Genomic DNA, 15,943 nt, shown 5'->3' on the forward strand with positions numbered 1-15,943 from the left:
ACGCCGCCGCCGCCGCCAAGCCCGACCGCTGATGATGCCGAGACTGCCCGTAGCACAGATGCCGTGTCGCCAAGCACAGAGCACGATGCCCCGTCAAGCCCACGCACGCCAACTCCGGCGACGCCGGAAGCCGACCTCGCAGCCTGATGCGCGATTCCGTCGCGGTGCCGATACTGCCGGCTTTTTTGTACACCGAACATTTAACTCATCCGGCCACTGATCGCCGCTTGATCGCCGAATTATGGCATGTATTTTGGGGCGCGGGAACGACTACGTTTGAATTTTGCCGTGGCTTGGGGGGTGGGCTGGGGGCGTGACTGGGAGCTAGGCCGGCCCTAGGGGCCGAACTAGCGCCGGCTCGCCCCCAGGCCACGGTTTTTCTGCGCCCTAGAGGGCCGAACGACTGGAGATGCTCTAAGGCCACCTTGGTCTTTAGGAGTAACCAAAATCTCTGACGTGCTAAATGGTATTTTGTATGCTGATTTGACTGCCATAATAAGTAAGAACAACAAAAATCTAACCTCTTCCATTTGGGATCTAAAAAAGGAGATCACAAAGATTGGGAGGCTGTTTGACACTTAATTAATTAAGAACAAACACCCATGATAGGATAAGTTTTTGGATCGCTAACTCAGGCGCTTCTCTAAATTATCTTTTTGAATGCCAAAGTTCTTAATAGGGAATGAACCATGCCTGCGACACAAAAGGTATATATACTCTTATATGGGGTTATCCATCTTTTTTCCCGCGAGAGTAGAGTCGAGATTAGTAGAAATAGAAGGGGACCATGATGTAAGCAACCGCCTGAAAAGTAGTCTCCCAAGTCGTGTAAGCAACAACTTATTAACGTCAACTACCACGTCAACTACCCATTGACGTTGGAAGTGAGAGACCCAGAACGCATGATGTCATGTTGCCATCTCATGGCAGGCTCAGGACAGAGCCTAATGGCGTTCGAGTCGGGCGGTGTGGAGGGCGACGCGGAGGGTGACGCGTCTGGGCCGCGCGACGCGAAGGGAGACGCAGCGAGCGCCGCGGCGGAGGCGGTCGGCTGGACGGTGGTGCGGCCTGCCGCGGGGCGGCCGCAGGGGGGGGGGGCGCTGCCAGAGGGGCAGCCCCCTGCTCCGTCCTTCTCCGGCAGCCGGTTCTGGGCGCTAGAGGGGATTGACTCCGACATCGACGCCGACGAGGTAGGTTCTCAGGTGAGTTTAGGTAGTTTCGGTGGTTCGCCGAGGCCCAAGGCTGGGTGCTCAGTGGGTGACTTCATCGCCCGCGCGGAGGAGCTTGGGGGCTCCTTCGTGGCTGGTCGGCGGCGTGCTTTTGCTCCCGGAGGGCAGGGAGGCCGCCGCCTGGCGGCGCGGATCTGGTGCCCGCCAAAGGGGGTGGATGCGGGCCCAGAAGGCCGCTCATGCTGGCGGAGCCCCCTCGGGCTCTTACGTGCCCGCCGGAGCCGATAGGGGCTGGCGACGGCGGCGGCGGGGCTGGTCGGGCAGGGGCTGCACGGAACCTGGCTAGGGTTTCCGGGGCACCGATGGCTGGGCCTGTTCCGGTGTTGGGCCAAAGTGACTGGCCCAGCCTGCCAGGGGGTGGGCTGGGGGCCCTGCGTTGGGCCAGCAGGCTTCAGCGCCTGTGGGGCCGGTGGGCTCAGTGTCGCTCTCCACCTTGACTGGGCCGAGAGGGGGGCAGGGGCTCCCCACTGAGTCGGGCCCAGTCCAATCAGGCCAAGTGGCAGGTTGCGAGCCTGCGCCTCGGCCCGGGCCCAGCGTGACGGAGAAGCCGAGGCCGTCTCCTCCTATTAATAGGTGGATGTGGGTGCCGAAAGGAACCCTAGATCTATCGCTAGGGTTTCCTGCCTCTCCCTCGTAGGTGCGGCGCTTCGGGCATCTCGCTCGTCGTCTGCACTGATCCGCCCCTCCTCCTCCCCTTTCGTGCTCATACGCCACTGCGGTGCGGATGGGGTCCCGCTGGAGTGACAAGCCCCCCATGTCACCTCCGATCCCGGCGGCGGAGCGCCAGCGTGAAAAGGATCTGCGGGCGAAGGCGCTCGCCAAGGTGCCAGCGTCTCCAGCGGAGGATGGGGGCTGGGGGCCGCTGCCTCCATGGTGGATTGCTGAGCAGGAGCGGAAGAAGGACGAGGAGCGCGAGCGAAAGAAGAGGAAGAAGGAGGAGTACCGGCGGCGGGGGCTTGAGCAGAAGAAGGAGCTCAAGCGGAAGGAGTCCCAGCTCCCTCCGGGCGGCGAGCGGGCCGGGGTTCCGCAGGCCAAGAAGCCGAAGCATAAAGGGGGCGGCTCGGCGCCGCTGCTGTTGGCGGCTGGCCCCGAGGCTTCTAAGGGATCGGCGGACGCCCCGATCCCCTTCGAAGAGGCCGACGGGCCAGAGTGTTTCAAGTGCGGCAGGGTGGGGCACTACCAGAACATGTGCTCCTTCAAACCCCTGTGTGTCGTCTGCCACGAGGAAGGACATGCGTCTGCCTACTATCCCACGAGTGGGAGGCCCCTGGTGCTGCAGATCATGGGCAACGCTATTCCGGGCGAAGGCTTCTTCTGCCTCCCTTTCATGGACACGGAGGGGGAGGAGGTCCGTGCCCCTCTCGTCTCGGATACGGCGATCATTTCGGCGGCGCCGGGCAAGCTTTCCATCCCCATCCTGGAGGCGGAACTCCCTCACCTCTTTGAAGGGGAGTGGGACTGGCAAGTCTCGGCCGTCGGAGCCGACCAGTTCTCGGTCATCTTCCCCGACAAGGCCATGCTAAGGATGGCAACCCGCAGCGGCAAGCTCTACTTCTCCCTCAAGACATCATGGCGGACATCAAGGAGGCGCATCCGGAGGAGCCCACGGCCGAGCTCATGCCGGACACCTGGGTCAAGTTGTGGGGCATGCCACCCAAGCACCGCCACGTGGACCGCCTCATGGCCGCCACTGTGATGATTGGGCGCCCGATGGAGGTGGATCTGGCGTCGCTGTCTGGCCTGGGTCCGGTGCGGATGCGTTTCGCGTGTCGTGCCCCGGCCAAGCTCAAGGGATACGTGCAGATCTGGTTCAACAGTGAGGGATACACCTTCCGCCTTGAGGCAGAGGCGGGCGCTCTGCAGGGCGCGGCTCCAACCCCCCCTTCCCCTCCGCCAACTGACCACGACAAGGGCCAGGAAGACAAGGACAAGGAAAAGGACAAGGACCAGGACATTAGCACGGGGGATGACTCCATCGACACGGCTACTTGGGACAAACTGGGCCTCAAGGACAAGGATGGGCAGGCTGCGCCTCCGGCGGCGGGCGCGGCTCAGGATCCGGAGGTGTGCCAAGTAGTGGTGGGCAGCAACGAGACGTGTTTCAACCAGTACGGATCCAACATGACCATGAGCCTCGACATCGACAAGGGCGTCTCGGCGTCCTGCGACTCGGAGGGCCGCTCAACGCTGGTCTCCCCGGTGGTTGCGCTGGTGGACGCGTCAGGGGCTGTGGCAAGCCCTCCCAAGGTGGTGACCGGTAGTGGCGGCAGCGTGTTGAAGCTTCAGAAGAAGACGGCGGGCCGCAAACCACCTGTGGTGGCGCCAGCGGGCACCCCCGCGGTCCGTGCGAGCGTGTCGGTCCAGAGGCCGGTGGTGATGGCATTGGCCTCTCCAGGGGGGCCGGCAGGGGACACCCCATCGGTCATCTCCCCCCCACGTCCGGACGCTCTTCGGGTGGAGGTGGCCAAGGTGGCGCCCATCCCCACGGCCAGGCGGTCCAAGGCGGTGGCGTCCCCGGCGACTCAAGAGAGGACGAGCTCCCGTCCGAAGGGCGCCAAGGGCAACATGCCGTCCCTCCAACGGGCCCAGCTCCTCCAGGCGCAGAAGAACCTCGAAATCGAAAGTAACCCTATGCCCCGCTTTACGGTTTTTGAAGATTATCCAGATGAGTGCTTGGGGGGTATCTTAGCGGATAGTGGCGTCGCAATGGCTGACGCGGGGGAAGCGCAAGAGGTGCTGTCTCTCATTCGTGCGAAGGAAATCGCGCAGGCTGCGCTTGCTAAGGCAGCGCAGGCCCGCGTTGTACCTGCAGCAAAAGAAGCAGGGGCTTCTCTGGTGCCAGGTGTGCGGCCCGATCAGGAGGACCAAGTAGCAGGGGCTGCACCGTCCTCCTCCAACCGTCGTCCTGCCAAGACACGGCGCGTGGCCAAAGTGGTTACCGCTCGCGGTATCCGTCTACGAAATTGCATCATCTAATGCGTTTCATCTTCTGGAACATCCGAGGCTTCGGCCACGCTAGGAGGCGGACCCAGTTAAGAGAGTTCATTAGGAACGAGGAAATCGACATGGTCGGATTGCAAGAGACTATCAAGGCCGATTTCAACCACCGGGACTTGCTTGCGGTTGACCCGTTGGAGCGTTTCGTCTGGCACTGGGTGCCTGCGGTAGGACACTCCGGGGGTTTGCTGCTAGGAGTTAACCTAGTCTTCCTTGAAGTGGTGGCTTGGGATGCCGGCCGCTTCTTCCTGTCGGCTCACGTGCGGCACCGCGCCACTCTTCAGGAGTGGGTGGTGATTGCCGTGTATGGCCCGGCCAATCACTCGCTCTCGCTGGAGTTCTTGGAAGAGCTTCAGACAAAGGTGATGGTTGTTGGCGTGAGCAACCTTCCTCTGCTGGTGGAGGGTGACTTCAACTTGATCCGCTCGGGAGGGGACAAGAACAACGGTATTATTAATTGGTCAAGGGTGGCCATGTTTAATAATGCTATTGCTTCCATGGCCCTTAGGGAAGTGGCCCGCGTGGGGGCTCGATATACCTGGACCAACAAACAGCTTACGCCGGTGCGTTCGGTCTTGGACAGGGTTTTTATGTCCTCGGAGTGGGAGGTGCTGTTCCCCCTATGCTCTCTACACGCAGAAACTAGGATCGGGTTGGACCACGTCCCCCTCATCCTTTCCTCGGGGGAGGAAAGGCTTAAACGCAGCCCGCGTTTCTTCTTCGAAACAACATGGCTGGAGTCTCCGGACTTCGAGCAAACCTTCCTTTCGAAGTGGGCGAGTTGCGTCGCTCGCATCGGGCGCGTACGCGGCCCCATGGAGTTCTGGATTGCCGCAGGGGCGGGTATGCGAGCGGCTCTCAAAGGGTGGGGAGCTAATCAGGGTTGTGCGGATAAGCTGTTAAGGGTGCGCCTGACCGAGGAGCTAGCCCAGCTAGACGCAGTGGCAGATCTGCACATCTTTTCCGCGCAGGACTGGGCCCAGCGCTACGCGCTTGAGGCCCAAGTCGAATCCCTCCTCAGGGCCGAGGAAGAGTACTGGCGTAGGCGCGGTGGAATAAAGTGGACGCGAACACAAAATACTTCCACGCATACGCAAATGGCCGACGCCGTAAGTGCACTATCCTTCGTCTTCAATCGGAGCAGGGGCTCATACTGCGGCAACAGGATATCGTCTGGCACATCTACGAGTTCTACATCCAACTCATGGGTTCCAGGGAGGAATCCAGGGCTCGCCTGAGGGAGGATGTGTGGGACCCTGCGTTGCGGGTCACGGACGAGGAAAATGAGAACCTGAGCTTAGCCTTCCTCCCTGAGGAGATTGACAAGGCGATGCTGGGTATGAAATCTGACACTGCTCCGGGGCCGGATGGGTGGCCGGTGGCGATGTTCAAGCGGTTTTGGCAAGTGCTCAAAAACCCCATTTTTGACGTGTGCAACGGTTTTATGCGCGGTACGGTAGACATTTCCCGCCTGAACTTTGGGGTTCTCTCTTTGATCCCCAAGGTCCCGGGTGCGGATCACATTAGACTTTTTCGTCCTATTGCCTTAATTAACGTCCCGTTTAAAATTTGTGCTAAGGCTTGTTCTACTCGCATGTCTCCGATAGTCCACCGCATTATTAGTAGAACCCAGTCCGCGTTCATTCGGGGCCGTAACATCTTGGAGGGGCTGCTGGTTCTTCAAGAAATTATCCACTGCCTTAAGCGCGCTCGACAGCCAGTGATTCTCCTCAAACTCGATTTTGAGAAGGCGTACGACCGCGTGAACTGGGAGTTCCTCCGACAGGTACTCCTGGACCGAGGTTTCTCGTTGGTTTGGGTTCACCGCATGATGCAGTTGGTCTCGGGAGGCCAAACGGTGATCGCGGTGAACGGAGAAGTAGGGAACTTCTTCCGCAACAAGCGCGGGCTGCGTCAAGGGGACCCAGCGTCGCCGTTGCTTTTTAACTTCGTGGCAGACGCTTTAGGCGCCATGCTAGACAGGGCTCGTCTAGCCGGCCACATTAGGGGTGTCGTGGACAACCTAATCCCGGGAGGAGTGTCCCACTTGCAATACGCGGATGACACTCTTCTTCTTTTCGAGCCCGACACACATAGTATCGCTTCGGTCAAAGCTATACTGTTGTGCTTCGAACTCATGTCGGGACTAAAAGTTAACTTCCACAAAAGTGAGGTGGTGTCCATAGGGATGGACGCGACAGAAAGTCAACGGGTCGCCAACCTGCTTAACTGCAAACTAGGCCAGTTCACGTTTACTTACCTCGGGCTCCCAATAGCGGCAAACAAGTGTACAATCGCTGACTGGGAGCCCCTCTCCTCCAAGGTGGCGAATAGGGTTTGCCCATGGAGGGGCCGTTTTATGTCTTCAGGGGCAAGACTAATCCTTACCAACACCAGCCTCTCATCTTTGCCCATGTTTGCCATGGGTCTGTTCTTGCAAGCGGACGGGGTACACTCTAAGTTTGACACACCGCGGTCCCGTTTCTTTTGGGAAGGAGCGGGACCGAAACGAAAATACCATATGGTTAAATGGCAAGCCGTGTGTCGTCCCAAAACCCAGGGGGGTCTTGGGATCATCAACTCCAAGTTGATGAACATCGCACTAATGTGCAAGTGGATCTGGAAAATGACTCAGGGTGAGACTGGCCTCTGGATCGACCTCCTCCGGGCAAAATATTTCCCGCGAGGGGATTTTTTTGATGCGGCTCCCAGTGGGTCTCCTTTCTGGAATTCCATTCAATCCCTTAAACCCCTCTTTGCCAGGGGCGCAAAGTTTGCAGTTAACAACGGACGCTCTACGCGTCTCTGGCTTGATCATTGGATTGGCCAGCGCCCATTATGGGCGGAGTTTCGACAACTATACTCCTTAGCGGTCGAACCCGAGCAACGGGTTGCCTCGGCTCTTAGCACCTCCCCCCGTGTATTAGCTTCAGACGTGAGCTAATCGGGCTGGAGTTGGCAGATTGGGACCGCCTTCTGGCGCTACTTGCGGACGTCCGATTGTCGGAATCCGCGGACCTGATCTCGTGGAGACTTGCGAGCTCCGGCAAATTCTCTGTCAAATCCATGTACAGAGAGCTATGCCATTGTCAGATCCCGTCGGCGGCCACGGGGCTTTGGAAGGCAAAGATCCCGCTCAAAATTAAGGTCTTCCTTTGGCAACTTTGTCAAGATCGCCTTCCTACCTCTATTAACCTCGCTAAACGCAACGGCCCCGCCTCTGGCCCCTGTGCGCTGTGTGGGGTCCCGGAAGATGCTGACCACACCTTCTTCCTTTGCTCCCTGGCTCGTTTCGCTTGGAGCACGGTCCAGGAGGCCGCGGGAGTGGATTGGGATCCACGCTCCCGACCTGAGCTCGTGTCTTCCTTATCTGGGTTTCAAGGCGCGTCTCGTAGGGTCATGTGGACTTGTGCGGCGGCTATGCTATGGGCTATTTGGAATACCCGTAACAAGTTTACTATTGAGAGGGTGTTCCCCTCGCATCCCGGTGACGTTATCTTCAAATGCATCGTTTTCTTGCAGCAATGGGCATCGTTGGGAAGACAACAGGACTCTGATCTCCACCGCCAAGCTATCTGTCGTCTCCACGCCATCTACTCCGAGGCTCGAGCTCCGTCGCCTGCTCAACTGGTTACCGCATAGGGATGGGCAACCCCCTTTTGGTCTTAGTACCTTCCGAGCCTACGTGCTCGCTGCTTTTGGGCCGTTCTCCGCCTTGTAACACAACTTTGCGCTCATTTAGCGGCCTATCCTCTTAACTGTCGTGTTAGTTTATGTTGTTTTGTTCGGTGGTTGTGCTACTCTGCCTAAGTTTTGTGGGCTTTATTAATTTAAAGCCGGACGTCTCTGACGTCTATGTTCTAAAAAAATGATGTCATGTTGCCGGCGCATTTGTTGGGCAATCTAAGGTCAGAAGTGTTGTTGCATCGTGGAGTACGGTCGCAGCATCCACATGTGCACCATGTTCTTACACTTGTTCAAGGCCATCTACCCTAGGGCCTATTGTTATGCCTTTGGCGGCATCTCATGCCTCAACCGATGCGTCAATTCTCATTTTGCCCACCACAACCTAATTGCTTCGTCACTATCAAACACTTTATATATTACTGAATCCAAAACCTGAATGAATAATTGGGTAGAACATGAATGCATGTTGAGGCCAACCAGCTCTAACGAAATGGTATGACGAACACACAACTTAGGACGTACACAATGAGCAGCCTCAGTGCCTGACAAGTCTTTAGACAAGAGGAGGTTTGTTATTTAGTTCTCTTATAGAACCATGCAAATTCACCTAATGTGGAAAACAAAAGCAATTGATCTCACCATAGTTCAATTATTGCATATCAATACGTCTCCAGGAAGGAAGAAGAGACGCACACAAAGAGAACTATGCTAAAAACATTAATACAAGCTAGACGAATATGGTGGTGTTGGTGCAATGGAGCATTAGGGCATCTCCAGCCGTTGGCCCCCCAGGAGGGGCAAAAAATCGCCCCCTGGGGGCGCACTAGCGCTAAATCGCGCACTTGGGGCGTGATGCCCCCTAGTCGCGGCGCCCACGGTTAGTCAAAAAAGTCAAACACGGCGCAAAAACGACTCAAATTTAACGCAAACATCGGCGAGTTCGTTCAAACTTAAACATATTTTACAAAAAAAGAAAAAAAATACCATGGGCTACCCCCGCCGTCTCCCTCGCCGCCCGCCTCGCCGCCCACCCACGCGGTTCTACATGCCGAGGAGGCTGTAGAACCGCGTGTAGTCACCACCGTCGTCGTCAGCGTCATCGTCGTCGTCGTCGTCGTCGCCGCCGCCTACGCCTCCGCCGTCCCTGCTGCATCCCTCCCCCGGTTGGCGCGGCGGGTTGGACGGTCCGGGGGCGTCTTCGTCGTCGTCGTCGTCGCTGTCGAGGACCACGACGTCGTGCTCGTCCTCGCACCCACGCTTGCGGGCGGCGATCTCCTCCAGGGCCCGGCGCTGCCGGACCATCTCGTCGCGGAGGTAGTCGTCCCGCGCCCATTGCATGGCGTCCTCGTCGGAGAAGCCGCGCCGGGCTATCTCCTCGTACTCCGCGGGGAGGCCGGGCTCCGGCTTGGGCTCAACGAGGACGAAGCATCCGCCGGTGGGTGGAGAGGCGTTGGCGCCGGTGTGGACGCCGGAGCTGCGGGTGCACGCGCTGACCGGCGTGTCCTGGGGCTCCGACTTGACGGGGCGGAGGCAGGGTGAGCCGCCGGATGAGGAGGAGGACCCCCCGGTCTCCATGCGCCTCGGGGTCCAGGAGCTTCCCGGCGGCATGAGAAGGAAGGGGGAGCGGGGTACTCGAGGCGCGGCGTTTGCCGCCCTCGATGTACTCGAGGACGGCCTCCAACGTGTGCCCGGGCACACCCCACCACCGACGCTGACCGGCAGCGTTGAGCCTGCCGGAGGGCACGACGCCGTTGGTGGCCTCGAGCTGCTAGGCGTGACAGTGGCGGAAGTAAGGGTCCCAGAGCGGGCTGTCGGGGACGTACCGTGGCCCCTCCCTCGCCGCATGCGGCAGGTTCGAGCGTATTCGTGCGATCTCCGCACGCCGCGCCGCGCCGGTGGGTACCGGGGGCACCGGCACGCCGCCCGCGCTGATCCTCCACGCCCCGGGCACCCGCATGTCCGGCGGGACCGGGTACTCGGCCTCGTAAAGGAGGCGAGCCTCGTCTTCATGAAGATGGCGGTGGCTGAAGCCGTTTGCCGCCGCGCCGTCGCCTGGGAAGCGCTCGGCCATGGGTGTGAACTGGAGACGGCAAAAGAGAGGAGAGGAGAGGGAGGAACGACGACGGCGGGAGAGTGTGAGTCGCCGAGTGCGCCGGGGCGCGTCATATATAGGCCGAGGCGCGCGTGCCACCGTGTGTAAGCGTGGCGGGCGAGGGACGCGCGTCGTCCGGTCTTCACTGCGCCGCCCGTGAGGCATCAATGGTGGAGGCTGACCGTGCGGCAGCGCACGGCAGCTTTGGCATTGATTCGCCGTGGGAAACGAGGCGATGAGGACGACGAAGGGCCGAGAAGAGAGCCGTGTTGCCGACGCGGCGGGCCCGCGGCTTTTTCACGCCAAAATAGTTCGCCCTGCGCCCCCGGGCGCCCCCCAACGCGCCGGGTTCGGGTTGGGTCCACCGGCGCTGTTTTCGGCCCAAGCCGGCGAAAATCGGGCTCCTGGGGGCGCGACTGGGCCATTTTTTCGGCCCCGGCACGAAAAAAACGCCTGGGGAGGCCTTCCTGGGGGCGCGGCTGGAGATGCCCTTAGAACCCTTCCATAGGGTTGACGAGCCTCTCGACCCGCATGATGACGTGTTTTCCGGTGGGTATACTTGACTAGAAGACCCCAGGTGGGCCTCACCATGTCTATGAACACGTTGAACTGCCACTCATTCACCGCGTCAATCACCCGTTGCACCAAATAATTGGCATATTGGTGGATCATCATACCGTACATGACCAAGCAACCACACAAAGATTAGTCATGTACATATGGATAAGTAAGATCTTAAGAGGCAGAGATAAAAGACCGTCTTGTATCCTAGGAAAGCCTCTCTGGTCGCTCCTGGGACTCACGGGGCGAACGTTGCCGCCGACCGAGGAACCCTCCCCAGCGCTCCTTCCCCTTGCCGCCACTGACGGCGGCCTCCGTCCGGCCCGTGGCAGTGGCGGGCCGGGGCGCCTCCTCTCCTCTACCCTGCTCCCTTCACGGGCCCCTCCCTCTCCCACCATGTTCGGGCTGGAACTCGCCCCTGCTGTCTCCTCTCGCCGCGGCGGCTATGGCCTGCTGCGTGGAGGCGCATCCCTCGACGACTGTGGAGGTGAGCTAGGCTGCTCCCATCGGGTCCTGGTGGCGCGGCTCCTTGCGGGTGGTTGGCGGTCGTGGAGGTGGTTCCCGGCCACCGCTAGGGGCTAGATCCACCAGATCCTGCGGGCTCCAGGTCCGATCTGGTGGCATCCTTGGGCAATGGACCCTCCCTTGTGGGAGAATCGATTATAACCCCCCTAGTTCATCTGCCTTTGCTCATACTCTCCTTTCTTTGTCTGCCTTGCTTATGAGCCCCTTGTTGCTCAAATTTCTTGACCATAGCGCCCTTTTCATGTTTAGCTAGACCATTATGCAACTAACAATGATTCTCACCCCTCTGCATCCACTGCTGCCATTCCCATGAGCTTGACAAACTCCGTGCAGTCATCCCCACACCTCGGCCGCGCCTCCCACGAGGGACCTAAACGTCGTGTTGGTGCTTATTCTACCGGCAACCCCAGCCCAAGCTCCTCCCGCCGGCAGCCCCAGCCCAAGCTCCTCCGCCGCCATTCCCGTGAAGCTCAACAACCTCCGCGCATGCGGGGCGGAAGGCCGGATCCCCCTTGAAGCCTCCAGCGCCATGGCGGCTTCTCCCTCCATGCTGCATCCACCGCCATTGCCCATCTCCAACCGAATCCAGCTCTCTCTCCACGCGCCCCGACTCGAATCCCCTCCCTTTGTGGAAACAGACCAGAGGATATACAGGCCTAGTCCCGTGAAGAGAAGACAAGGGAGAATATTTCAGTCTTTTGGTTATCTGTATAACAACCGATTCGGAATTAGGTGATGAATTAATGCTTAAACGTGCAAAAGGGGCTTATGATCAAGAGGAAAATCAAACAAGGGGGTTCAAAAGCAAGGCAGACAAAGAAAGGGGCGTATGAGTAGGCAGATGAACTAGGGGGTTATAATCGATTCTCCCCTCTCTCGTGGGTGGCCCTCGTGGCTGCTTCTTCAGGGTGCCCGATTCCCAGGTCTAGGGTTCGTCTCCGTGTGGGTGCAAAGGGCAAGATTTGGGTGCAGTGGGTGGTGGATTTGCGCAAGTGCGGTAGTAGGGCGGCCGGCTGCGTGCTTGCGGTCCACCGTCATGTGGGTGGTGGATGAGGGTAGTTTCTATTGGTGTCCAGAACGGCAGTTCCGGACGATGGGCAGGATGACACCATTTCAGCGGGTGTCGCCATGCGGGTGCTCTTATGTCGCATCGACCGCTTTGGCAGCGAGGTGGTCCATTTGCGGGCATCCGTCGTGCGGGTTTGTTCTTCACAGCCATGCCGCTTTGCTTCGGGCGTCGTCTGCATCTTGCCTTAGCCGCCCATGGCTAATGGACCTGGTAGGTGCGGTCTTTTCCCAAGCGGAAGTTTTTTCCCACTACAAGAAATATGTCAACTTGTGACCACCACTATTGGTCACTAAAAGGTCACAAATTTCCATTTGCGACCTTTTTGTGACCAAAAACAGAAGGTCAAAAGTTGGCCGTCATAAACTGACTATAGCGACCTTTCTTCTGGAATGGTCGAAGACGTTTATGACCAAAATACGTCTACTGTGGCGTTTTGGTCACTAGCAACCTCCCCAGGCCATGTAGGCGTCCAGCGTGGCAAGCTGATGTGGCACAAGATTCAACCCGGTCCAATTAAGTTTTCCACATGGGCCTAGCCCAACAATTCGGCCTTTTTAATGCATTTTTTCTTGTTAATTTTCACTAGCTACATGGGCTTGGGCCATTAATTCGGCTTTTTTCTAAGATGCAGCCTTCTACTAATTTTTTATTTTTCGTCCTTTTTTTTGCCACTAGTCCCACCAATCAGATTGGTCCCACTTGTCATTCTTATCACAAAATTGATCCCACACATCAAAAAATTCAAAATCTATCAAACAACCATTATAACTTGGACCCCCTTGTCAGGTTTCCATTTGATGGGTATTCAAATCACATACACAATCATTATTTCAAACAATCCAAATAGCAAATGAAATTCATCCAAACCAACACGGCACTAGTCTATTACAAACGTTACAGTATACTACAGCCCAGATAAGCCTACTATTGCCTACATTTACAACACATAATATGCTAGTCTTTGTTGATATGCTTCACAGCTTCGAACTTGGATTCGCACTTCACCTTTGCAAAAAACAAGAATGAACATATAAGAATAAGAATGTGTACAGAACATCAAACAGTAGCCAATGAGGGATCCAATAACTTATAAGCAAGAATTGACAGCAAATGAGATGTACATAAATAGTATGACTAACACTAACCAGTATGCGTTCATGGAGTTACTAAAATGTTCTCACTAGCTAGGATTTTTTAGTATACAATATACTGACATGTGCAACTCTCTAAACTGATCATAGAAATGAAAACAGTAGGTGCGCTGCAGGCCAGATCATCATATTTGAGCATTAATATTTATGTATTACTACAACACTAGGAGTACACAGCAATTAGTAGCAGAACTAGAAAAAATAACAAACCGAAGATGGATACAAACTAGTGACTAAGTACAAACTATTATGTCACTGCTCTCCTGCAATTCTCTATACAAAAAGACAATGAAACAAAAAAGATGGAACCATCCACTGCCATTCATGCACAAAATATCGAACCATCAACTGCCAGAAAAAAAAAACATGAAACACCATCCACTTCAACAGCCACAAGTCACATGGTAAAGGTTCAGACTAAACTGAGACAAAATGCCATGCCGCGGTCTATGCTCTCGATACAAACAGACACAAAACTACAAACAGCTAACGGTAAGAAGCGAAAAACTGTAACATCTAATGGTATTGCATACACACAGAAGCATTATATACTCGTATATTGCAACGAGCGTTTGCCTCGAATCCTTTTGGTAGAACCGTAGAGGCCAAAAATGCTTTTCTGCAGAGACAATCAATATATGCAGAAATTGCTGGCCTTTACAGTGCACATGCCAGCAGGCTTAGCAGCTTGTGTGAGCTGGAAACTGGCCTGGTCAGTCAGGCACACAATTATGCAGCCGGTAAAAGGAACAAATAATTAAAAGAGCCAACAAGAACTCATACAAAAGCAACTCAATAATACCAGGACGTCTTCCATTGTTCTCTATACATTTTCCATTCCATGTTTGAATTTGTTCCATTTATTATTTGCCGCAGAAAATGAAATCACAAAGTCACAACAGTACATTCAGAAATTTACTCCATGAACAAACAGGTTGGCCGCTGGAGAGAGATAATCAAGCAGCTTACGCGGCAACTGGTCCAAGCCAAGAAAACATGGGGAACGGACAAGCGGCCAATGCACGCCCAGCAGCAGCGCTGCCATGCACTGGGCGCTCCCCTCCTTTCTACGACCCGAGAGCAGAGCACAGCGACCATATGCGTGGCGATACAGGTACACGGGCAGGAAGAGGTAGACGGCCTGGCTGGCCGCCCTACTGCAAGATAGACGGCGCATGGCGCGCATCTCCATGCATGCGCCGGACGGCCGGCAGCCCCCTGTTTTTAGAAAAGATGGGATTGCCGCCGATGCTATAGTAAACCATCGCAGGATGCAGCTGAGCTCGACGAAAATGCCACAACTGTAACATCTAATGGTTTTGTATCCGTTGGCACATGGTGTTTTCAGAGTGCACATAGAGAAACATTCAGTATGACATGATTATTATTTATTTTTTGACCAAATTGCATTCACTTTGACATAATAAATCAGTAACATCTAATGCAATACATGATGGAAACAGACCAACAGAGTGGGAGAGAGGGGAGTCACCACCTTGGCGGCCTTGGTGGGCAGGCCCTTGGACCTTCTGCTCCTTCAAACTCGCAGGACCTTGGTGATGGCCTGCACAAACCGCACCTCCATGAACAAATACTACAGAATAAGAAGACAAGGGGAAGATGGATGAACAAAGGCATAGTGCTGAACCTCCATAGCTGCCAAATCAGGCACCTTGGTGCGCTCGGTGGAGCGGGCTGGGGTACATATCTCCCTGTCGAAGTTTCCTGCAACCAACCCAAACCAACAGAGAAGAGAAGCATTCATCAGGGAATGGAAGGGAAGGGGATAGATGAAGAGGAAATAGAGAGAGGGTGGTAGACCTTGATGCGGCGGCTGCTTCTGCTTTTCCTCGTGCTGGAGGAAGAACGACAATCCATGGCATCTCGAGCAGAGGAAGCTCCACTCCATGGCGCCTGCCTACAGAACGAGACGAGACGGGGTCAGAGAGCGATAGAAGAAGAGGAGGAGAAGGAGGGGAGTAGGGATTCATACGAAGCATTGTCGTCGAGGCGAGCCCTGTGCCTGCGCCCTGCGGTCGGTCGCCATGGCCAGCGGATAGGGTTTCCGGCGCGGGCAGGGGTCAAGGGAGGGCGGGTCCGACCGCGGGCTGAGCAGCTCCAGCGGATCTGCGTCCATGGCGGCCTCCTTGCACAAAGAAGTACAGAGGGGATTGAGACTTGAAAGAAAAAAAGGGAGACACAAACGGAGGGAGGAAGAAGAGCGGGGGAACACGTCGACCTGCGGGACTTCGGTCGACGGCGGAGCTGCTCCGGCGAGGCGCGAGGCCGAGGCAGCGGAGACCGAGGCTGGATCGCGTTGGATCTCCCTCCCTCGGGTTCTTCTCTACCTTCTGGTGAGGAAAGGGGAGGGGCGAGAGGAGGAGGGCGTGGGGGATCAGATCTCTTCTGATGAGAGGAGGTGAGGGGAGGGGAGGGCAGAGGTCGTGGCCGGCGGCGAGGTGAGGGAGACGGGGGTGGTTGGTGGCGGTGCGGCGTGGGGGAGGCCATGGATGGCGGGACAGCGGGGCGGTTGGTGGGCGGCGCGGCGGCGGGTAGGGTTTGGGAGGGAGACGATGGTGGGATGGGATCGGGGTGGGTGGGAGACTAGTGGGAGTGATGGGATCGGGGTGGG

The 15,943-nt window shown here is 56.7% G+C and overlaps 1 long non-coding RNA gene across 1 annotated transcript; it reads right to left on the minus strand.

Moving 5' to 3' along the window:
* Window positions 1-13,090: 13,090 nt before the first annotated feature.
* LOC119368225 lies at window positions 13,091-15,013 on the minus strand. The gene is made up of 3 exons (XR_005176570.1): window positions 14,960-15,013; window positions 14,807-14,875; window positions 13,091-13,165 (listed from the first exon to the last, which is right to left on the minus strand). It is a non-coding gene; the product is annotated as an uncharacterized LOC119368225 (long non-coding RNA).
* Window positions 15,014-15,943: the final 930 nt, after the last annotated feature.

The sequence above is a fragment of the Triticum dicoccoides genome, chromosome 2B (genome assembly GCF_002162155.2).
Source record: "Triticum dicoccoides isolate Atlit2015 ecotype Zavitan chromosome 2B, WEW_v2.0, whole genome shotgun sequence".
NCBI lineage: Eukaryota > Viridiplantae > Streptophyta > Magnoliopsida > Poales > Poaceae > Triticum > Triticum dicoccoides.